Source organism: Arachis hypogaea, chromosome 16 (genome assembly GCF_003086295.3).
Source record: "Arachis hypogaea cultivar Tifrunner chromosome 16, arahy.Tifrunner.gnm2.J5K5, whole genome shotgun sequence".
Taxonomy (NCBI): domain Eukaryota; kingdom Viridiplantae; phylum Streptophyta; class Magnoliopsida; order Fabales; family Fabaceae; genus Arachis; species Arachis hypogaea.
Genome location: NC_092051.1, coordinates 74,956,995 through 74,966,633, shown reverse-complemented (window position 1 = coordinate 74,966,633; position 9,639 = coordinate 74,956,995). Strand labels below are relative to the sequence as shown.

At 36.6% G+C, this 9,639-nt stretch overlaps 1 non-coding gene across 1 annotated transcript; it reads right to left on the bottom strand.

The window, feature by feature from the left end:
• Positions 1-6,611: 6,611 nt before the first annotated feature.
• On the bottom strand, positions 6,612-6,719 carry LOC112761788 (small nucleolar RNA R71). Its single transcript, XR_003182165.1, has one exon. It is a non-coding gene; the product is annotated as a small nucleolar RNA R71 (small nucleolar RNA).
• Positions 6,720-9,639: the final 2,920 nt, after the last annotated feature.

Sequence of the window (9,639 nt, the reverse complement as noted above, 5' to 3'; positions counted from 1 at the left end):
TTTGTGTTGATCATCATGATTCCATCCGGGTAGCAAGCAATCTGAATTCTCACTAAAGCGGCCAAACAACTTCCTAGACCCATTCAGTTGAGCTCTACACCAACTTTTGCGTTTAAATTTTGAGCACACAACCATGTTGAACCTTGCTTGACAACTCCAACCACTAACCATCTTCCTCTTACTCTTAATGCCATAAAGAGCTCTAAGTTAACCATCCGTCTCCAGTAGCCCATATTCAAGAGGAATTAAAAAGCTAAGGGATATGAATTTTACCCACTTGAATGTTGTGAAGGATGATGGCAACTTAGGGGGAGGTATTGTTAACGAATTTGCAAGCTCCACTCCCTTGTGCTCTTCTCTGACAACTTCCACCTCTTTGCAAGTTTCTTCAATATCAACCTCTTCCTCTTCGTAGCTTTCTTCCAATTCAATCTCTTCTTTATTGCTCACCAAGGGCATGGGAGGCTGTGCTTCTGCTTCTTTAGTCTCCATCTCTTGATCAACCTCTTTCAAGTCTTCAACCATGATCTGCCTTGGAGGTTGTATGCTCTCCTTAACATCAACATCTAACACCATGGAAGGAGGCTCTTTGACTAGACTTTCCAATGGAGGTACATCATCTCTTAAGTCTGCAACCACTTCTTTCTTAATAGTTGCTGCTTTGTCCAGTTGTTTAAGTATAAAATCGTACTCATCCTCGATGATTTTCTTTCCATGACAACTCCTTTCAACTACTCTTTCATCTTCAAGGGTCTCTCCTACCTTTACCCGTAGGGCCTCCTCTAGCTCTTTATGAAGTATGGATTCGTGAAGATGATTCCTTCTTTCCTGTTCCATATCAATAGCATAATTGGGATCATCTTGCTCTTGGATTGATGGATGTGGGTGCTCTTACATGGAGGTGGTGATGGGATGAAAAGATCATTATGTGGTTGAAAAGGAAGTGCACTAGAGCTTGAGGGTTGAATATTAGAGGTAGAAGGTTGGTTCATGCGGGATATAATATTTTGGAGTGTAGAGGTGAGACCAATGATGTTAGAGATGAGTGTATTGTTATCCAATAGAGGTTGGGGTGGATCTATGTATGGCTCATTCGGTTCATAGGGTGGTTGGTATGGTGGATGTGGGTTAGGGTCATATGGAGGTAAATGGTGTAAAGGGGCTTGTGAGTTTGGTGGTCCAAAGTCATGTTGAGGAAAGGGTTCATAGGCATATGGTGGTGGTTGTTGATAGTCCATTGGAGGTGGTTGTTGCCAAGAGGGTTGATCAAATCCTTGTGGCTCCTCCCATCTTTGATTGTTCCAACCTTGATGCCTGTTCTCATTGTAATTTCTTCTTCCTGCAACATAATTGTAACCAGACTCATAGCGATGGGGGTGAGAACTCATGATAACAAATAAAAATTTAAAAACGAAAAATAAAAACAAATTGAAATTAAAAGTTTATTGAAATTTAAATTTTTAAATTTGAAAATTAGATTTTGAAATTTGAAAATTAAATTTTGAAATCTGAAATTTGAAATTTTGAATTTTAAATTTTTGAAATTTGAATTTTGAAATTTGAAATTTGAAATTTGAAATTTAAATATTGAAATTTGATTTTTGAAATAGGATAAGATAAGATTTTGAAAAAGATATGTTTTTTTTTGAACAAGATTTAAATTTTAAATTTTTAAATTTGAATTTTGAAAATTGAAAATTGAAAATTGAAATTTTGAAATGTTGAATTTAATGAGGAAAGAGAAAAACAATAAAATGACACCAAACTGAAAATTTTTAGATCAAAACGAAGAAAACAACTAAGAACAACTTGAAGGTCAAGATGAACACGAAGAACAACTTGAAGATCAAGATGAACAACAAGAAAAAAAAATTTTTTTTTAAATTTTTAATAACTAAATAAAAACCAATAACCTCTTAATTTACGAAAAGGCAAAAATAAAAACAAAAATAAAAATAAATAAACAAGCAAAAAGCAAATATTTATAATAACCAATAATAAGGCACACGTTTGCAATTCCCCGGCAACGGCGCCATTTTGAAGAACTGAAGATTGATGGTTTAGAAGTTATAGTAAACTCTCGTTGCAAGTATAGTTACTAAACCAAGCAATCAACCTTTCTTACAAACGTTTTGGTTGTCACAAGTAACAAACCCCTTTAAAATTGATAACCGAGTATTTGAACCTCGGGTCGTCTTCTCAAGGAAATGCAGGGAAGTATGTTCTTAATATTGGTTATGAGTTTTGTAAATTGGGGGTTTTGAAAGTGAGGAACAGGTAATTTAAATAACAAGGAAAATAAATTGCAGGAATTAATAAATTAATATTTAATGAAACTCTTGGCAAGGTATGAAAAATAGAAGTCCTATCCTGGTTATCCTTATCGATTGTGATGAGAATTGGATTTTTCTCCCACCTTGTTAACTGATGAGCGGATAATTTATACGCTTTTTGACATTGTTTTTAGTATGTTTTTAGTAGGATCTAGTTACTTTTAGGGATGTTTTCATTAGTTTTTATGTTAAATTCACATTTCTGGACTTTACTATGAGTTTGTGTGTTTTTTTGTGATTTCAGGTATTTTCTGGCTGAAATTGAGGGACTTGAGCAGAAATCAGATTCAGAGGTTGAAGAAGGACTGCTGATGCTGTTGGATTCTGACCTCCCTGCACTCAAAGTGGATTTTTTGGAGCTACAGAACTCGAAATGGCGCGCTTCTAATTGCGTTGGAATGTAGACATCCAGGGCTTTCCAGCAATATATAATAGTCCATACTTTGGCCAAGAATTGACGACGTAAACTGGCGTTCAACGCCAGCCTTCTGCCCAAATCTGGCGTCCAGCGCCAGAAAAGAATCCAGAACCAGAGTTGAACGCCCAAACTGGCACAGAAACTGGCGTTCAACTCCACAAATGGCCTCTGCACGTGCTACACTTAAGCTCAGACCAAACACACACCAAGTGGGCCCCGGAAGTGGATTTATGCATCAATTACTTACTCATGTAAACCCTAGTGACTAGTTTATTATAAATAGGACCTCTTACTATTGTATTAGACGTCTTTTTGACCATCTTTGAACGCATTGTTCTTAGATCAGAGGGGCTGGCCATCTCGGCCATGCCTGGACTTTCACTTATGTATTTTCACGGTAGAGTTTCTACACTCCATAGATTAAGGTGTGGAGCTCTGCTGTTCCTCAAAGATTAATGCAAAGTACTACTGTTTTCTATTCAATTCTTCTTATTTCGCTTCTAAGATATCCATTCGCACCCAAGAACGTGATGAAGGTGATGATTATGTGTGACGCTCATTATCCTTCTCCCTCATGAACGCGTGCCTGACAAACACTTCTGTTCTACATGAATTAAGCTAGAATGAGTATCTCTTAGATCTCCTAACCAGAATCTTCGTGGCGTAAGCTAGAATGATGGCGGCATTCAAGAGAATCCGGAAGGTCTAAACCTTGTCTGTGGTATTCCGAGTAGGATTCAATGATTGAATGACTGTGACGAGCTCCGAACTCGCGATTGCAGGGCGTTAGTGACAAACGCAAAAGGATAGTAAATCCTATTCCAGCATGATCGAGAACCGACAGATGAATAGCCGTGCCGTGACAGGGTGCGTGAGCATATTATTCACTGAGAGGATAAGATGAAGCCATTGACAAGGGTGATGCCTCCAGACGATTAGCCGTGCCGTGACAGGGCATTGGATCATTTTCCCGTGAGATGACCGAAAGTAGCCGTTGACAGTAGTGATGTATCACATAAAGCCAGCCATGGAAAGGAGTAAGACTGATTGGATGAAGATAGCAGGAAAGCAGAGGTTCAGAGGGACGAAAAGCATCTCCATTCGCTTATCTGAAATTCCTACCAATGAATTACATAAGTATCTCTATCCTTATTTTATTATATAACATTCGAAAACACCATTATCACTTTATATCTGCCTGACTGAGATTTGCAAGGTGACCATAGCTTGCATCATACCAACAATCTCCGTGGGATTCGACCCTTACTCACGTAAGGTATTACTTGGACGACCCAGTGCACTTGCTGGTTAGTTGTATCGAAGTTTTGACAATTATGAATTAATATCAAAGCACCAAGCTTTGGAGCCATTACCAGGGATTGTTCGAGCCTGGACATCACAATTTCGTGCACCAAGTTTTTGGCGCCGTTGCCGGGGATTGTTTGTGTATGGACAACTGACGGTTCATCTTGTTGCTCAGATTGGGTAACTTTCTTTTCGTTTTCTGTTCAAAAAATTTTTTAAAAATATTTTTCAAAAATTTCTCCTTTGTTTTCGAAAAAAAATAAAAAAATAAAAAAAAATAATAAAAATGTTTTCAAAAATTTTATTCAAGATTTTTAAGAATGAATTCTAGTGTTTCATGAAGCATGTTGAAGCCTGGCTGGCTGTAAAGTCATGTCTAAATTCTTTTGGACTGAGGCTTCAACTAATAACTTCAATGCATGTAATTCCATATATCACAGCTTGGCTGGCCATTGGCCATGTCTAGTATTTTGGACTGGAGCTTTCATTGAAAGCTTGGCTGGCTAGTGAGCCATGTCTAATTCCTGGACTGAAGCTTTAGACTAACATGGCAAGATTCCTGGAATTCATATTAAAAATTTTGGAATCCTTATTTTTTCTTTTAAATTTTCGAAAAATATAAATAAAAATCCAAAAAAATTAGAAAATCATAAAAATCAAAAATATTTTCTGTTTCTTGTTTAAGTCTTGAGTCACATCATAAGTTTGGTGTCACTTGCATGTGCATCTTGCATATTTCGAAAATATCATGCATTCATAGTGTTCTTCATGATCTTCAAGTTGTTCTTGGTAAGTCTTCTTGTTTGATCTTGATGATTTATTTTTGTTTTGTGTCTTTTCATGTTTATCATATGCATTCTTGAATTCTTAGTGCCTAAGCATTAAAGAATTCTAAGTTTGGTGTCTTGCATGTTTTCTTTGCATTAAAAATTTTTCAAAAATATGTTCTTGATGTTCATCATGACATTCAAAGTGTTCTTGGTGTTCATCTTGACATTCATAGCATTCTTGCATGCATTCATTGTTTTGATCTAAAAATTTCATGCATTGCATATTTTTCATGTTTTTCATAAAAATTCAAAAATCAAAAAAATATCTTTCCATTTTTCTCTCATCAAATTCGAAAATTGAGTTGACTTTTTCAAAAAATTTTTAAAATCAAGTTGTTTCTCATGAGTCAAATCAAATTTTCAATTTGAAAATCTTATCTTTTTCAAAATCTTTTTCAAAAATCAAATCTTTTTCAAAATTATTAGTTATTTTTGAAAATTTCAAAAATATTTTTCAAAAATATTTTTCTTATTTTTATATAAAATTTTCGAAAATAACTAATCAATTAATGTTTTGATTCAAAAATTTGAAGTTTGTTACTTGCTTGTTAAGAAAGATTCAAACTTTAAGTTCTAGAATCATATCTTGTGATTTCTTATGAATCAAGTCATTAATTGAGATTTTAAAAATCAAATCTTTTTCAAAACTAATTCCTATCATATCTTTTCAAAAATATCTTCTTATCTTATCTTTTTCAAAAAGATCTTTTCAAAATATATTTTCTAACCTCCTAACTTCTTATCTTTCCAAAATTTGTTTCAACTAACTAACTAACTTTTTGTTTGTTTCTTAACTTTTTCAAAACTACCTAACTAACTCTCTCTCTCTCTCTCTAATTTTCGAAAATATCTCCCCTCTTTTTCAAAAATTTCTTTTTAATTAACTAATTATTTTTATTTTTATTTTTATTTCAAAAAAAAAATTTCGAAAAAAATACTAACAATTTTCAAAAATCACTAACTCTTTTTCAAAAATATTTTCGAAAATTATCCCTCCCCCATCTCATTCTATTTATTCATTCATATCCTAACATCTCATTTCACCTCTCTTCCATCCTCACAGTTGTGTTTCTTCCATTATATTACATTCTTTGTCTCCCCCTCTTCTTCCACTCACACAGGGATCCCTATACTGTGGTATAAAGGATCTCCATTATTATTATTATTTTTCTGTGCCTTCTTCTTTGTCATATGAGCAGGAGCAAGGATAAGAACATTCTTGTGGAAGCAGATCCAGAACCTGAAAGGACTCTGAAGAGAAAATTAAGAGAAGCTAAAATACAACAATCCAGAGAAAACCTTTCAGAAATTTTTGAACAGGAAGAGGAGATGGCAGCCGAAAATAATAATAATGTAAGGAAGATGCTTGGTGACTTTACTGCACCTAATTCCAATTTACATGGAAGAAGCATCTCCATTCCTGCCATTGGAGCAAACAACTTTGAGCTGAAACCTCAATTAGTTTCTCTGATGCAGCAGAACTGCAAGTTTCATGGACTTCCATCTGAAGATCCTTTTCAGTTCTTAACTGAATTCTTGCAGATATGTGATACTGTTAAGACTAATGGAATAGATCCTGAAGTCTACAGGCTCATGCTTTTCCCTTTTGCTGTAAGAGACAGAGCTATATTATGGTTGGATTCTCAACCCAAAGACAACCTGAACTCTTGGGATAAGCTGGTCACGGCTTTCTTAGCCAAGTACTTTCCTCCTCAAAAGCTGACCAAGCTTAGAGCTGATGTTCAAACCTTCAGACAGAAAGAAGGTGAATCTCTCTATGAAGCTTGGGAAAGATACAAACAGTTAACCAAAAAGTGTCCTTCTGACATGCTTTCAGAATGGACCATCCTGGATATATTCTATGATGGTTTATCTGAGCTATCAAAGATGTCACTGGACACTTCTGCAGGTGGATCCATTCACCTAAAGAAAACGCCTGCAGAAGCTCAAGAACTCATTGACATGGTTGCTAATAACCAGTTCATGTACACTTCTGAAAGGAATCCTGTGAATAATGGGACGCCTATGAAGAAGGGAGTTCTTGAGGTTGATACTCTGAATGCCATATTGGCTCAGAATAAAATATTGACTCAGCAAGTCAATATGATCTCTCAGAGTCTGCATGGAATGCAAGCTGCATCCAACAGTACTCAAGAGGCATCTTCTGAAGAAGAAGCCTATGATCCTGAGAACCCTGCAATAGCAGAGGTAAATTACTTAGGTGAACCTTATGGAAACACCTATAACTCAACATGGAGAACTCATCCAAATTTCTCATGGAAGGATCAAAAGCCCCAACAAGGCTTTAATAATGGTGGAAGAAACAGGTTTAGCAATAGCAGGCCTTTTCCATCATCAACTCAGCAACAGACAGAGAACTCTGAACAAAATGCTTCTAATTTAGCAAATCTAGTCTCTGATCTATCTAAGGCCACTGTAAGTTTCATGAATGAAACAAGATCTTCCATTAGAAATCTGGAAGCACAAGTGGGCCAGCTGAGTAAAAGGATCACTGAAATCCCTCCTAGTACTCTCCCAAGCAATACAGAAGAGAACCCAAAAGGAGAGTGCAAGGCCATTGACATAAGCGCCATGGCCGAACCTGTGAGGAGAGGAGAGGACGTGAATCCCAAGGAGGAAGACCTCCTGGGACGTCCAGTGATCAACAAGGAGCTTCCCTCTGAGGAACCAAAGGACTCTGAGGCTCATCTAGAGACCATAGAGATTCCATTGAACCTCCTTATGCCCTTCATGAGCTCTGATGAGTATTCCTCTTCTGAAGAGAATGAGGATGTTACTAAAGAGCAAACTGCCAAGTTTCTTGGTGCAATCATGAAGCTGAATGCCAAATTATTTGGCATTGATACTTGGGAAGTTGAACCTCCCTTGTTCATCAATGAACTAAGTGATCTGGATCAATGACATTGCCTCAGAAGAGACAGGATCCTAGAAAGTTCATATCACCTTGTACCATAGGCACCATGATCTTTAAAGCTCTGTGTGACCTTGGTTCAGGTATAAACCTCATGCCCCTCTCTGTAATAGAGAAACTGGGAATCTATGGGGTGCAAGCTGCTAAAATCTCACTAGAGATGGCAGACAGCTCAAGAAAACAGGCTTATGGACAAGTAGAAGATGTATTAGTAAAGGTTGAGGGCCTTTACATACCTACTGATTTCATAGTCCTGGATACTGGAAAGGAAGAGGATGAATCCATCATCCTAGGAAGACCTTTCCTGGCCACAGCAAGAGCTGTGATTGATGTTGACAGAGGTGAAATAGTCCTTCAATGGAATGAGAACTCCCTTGTATTCAAAACTCAAGGATCTCCCTCTGCAACCATGGAGAGGAAGCTTGAAAAGCTTCTCTCCAAGCAGAGTCAACCAGAGCCCCCTGATGAATGGATTTTTGACGGTTTAGAATTTCACAAATGAATTCTCGTTGCAAGTATAGTTTCTAAACCAATCACTAATCCTTTCATACAAAAAGTTGTTTGTCACTAGTACAAACCCCTAAAATTTATAAACCGAAGTATTGGACCTCGGGTCGTTCTCCCTAGGAATTACAATAAAGTGTCTTGTTATTGGTTATGAGTTATTTTGGGGTTTTGGATAAGAAGCATGGAAAGTAAATGGCAATGAAAATAAACTAACAACTATAAAAGGCTCTTGGTAAGGTGTGAGAACTAGAAGTCCTATCCTAGTTATCCTTCTCAATTGTGATGAGAATTGTTCATTGCTACCACTTAGTTAACCCTTACTAATTAAAGGAAAGTCAAGTGGATGAATTGACTTGAGCCACAAGTCCTAGCCAACTCCCAAGGAAAGACTAGCTTTAGTGCACTCCAAACCAATTAGCAATCTCTCCAATTATCAATCAACAAAGGAATTAGATAACTCAAGTGTCACTAACTACTCTACCTAGGCCAAGAGGAACAAAATCTACACTAAAACTAAAAGAGACATTTCAACAAACACATAGAATGCAATAGAAGTAAACATTATTAATTGCAAGAATTAAAGGAATCTACAACTACAAAGGCAAGAGATCAACAATAGAAAAGCAAAGAAGAACAATTATTATGAATTACCTCTTATTGAATTGGAAGAATGTAGAAGGAACAATACTAGATCTACAACAAAGTATATGAACAACATAAAGGAAATTACAACAAAAGAATAGAAGAAGAATGAATGTAACAACAAGGAATTGAAAGGTAGAAGGAGATGAAAGCAAAGATTAAAACCTAGATCTAAAAACTAAACCTAATTCTAATCCTAATTCTAAAGAGAAGAGAGAGCTTCTCTCTCTAGAAACTAACTCTCACTACTAAACTAAGCTCAAACTAAACTAATGGTAACTAACTTCTAAAGTATGAAAAGTATGTGAAAGTATGTTGATTCCCTTTCAATCCATGGCTTAAATAGCATCAGAAATGAGTTGGATTGGGCCCACAAGGCTTCTAAAATCGCTGGCCACGTTTTGCTTTAAGTGAACCAGGTGTTAGCAACGGCGCGTGCGCGTACTATGCGCGTACGCGTCATCATGAGCGGTTCAACCATAGCAAATCTTATGTCGTTTCGAAGCCCCGGATGTTAGCTTTCCAACCCAACTGGAACCTCATCATTTGGACCTCTGTAGCTCAAGTTATGGCCGATTAAGTGCGAAGTGGTCGGCTTGACAGCTTTCCGGTTCTTCCATTTCTTCATGAGTTCTCCAACTTTTCATGCTTTCTTTCTTCATTCCCTTGATC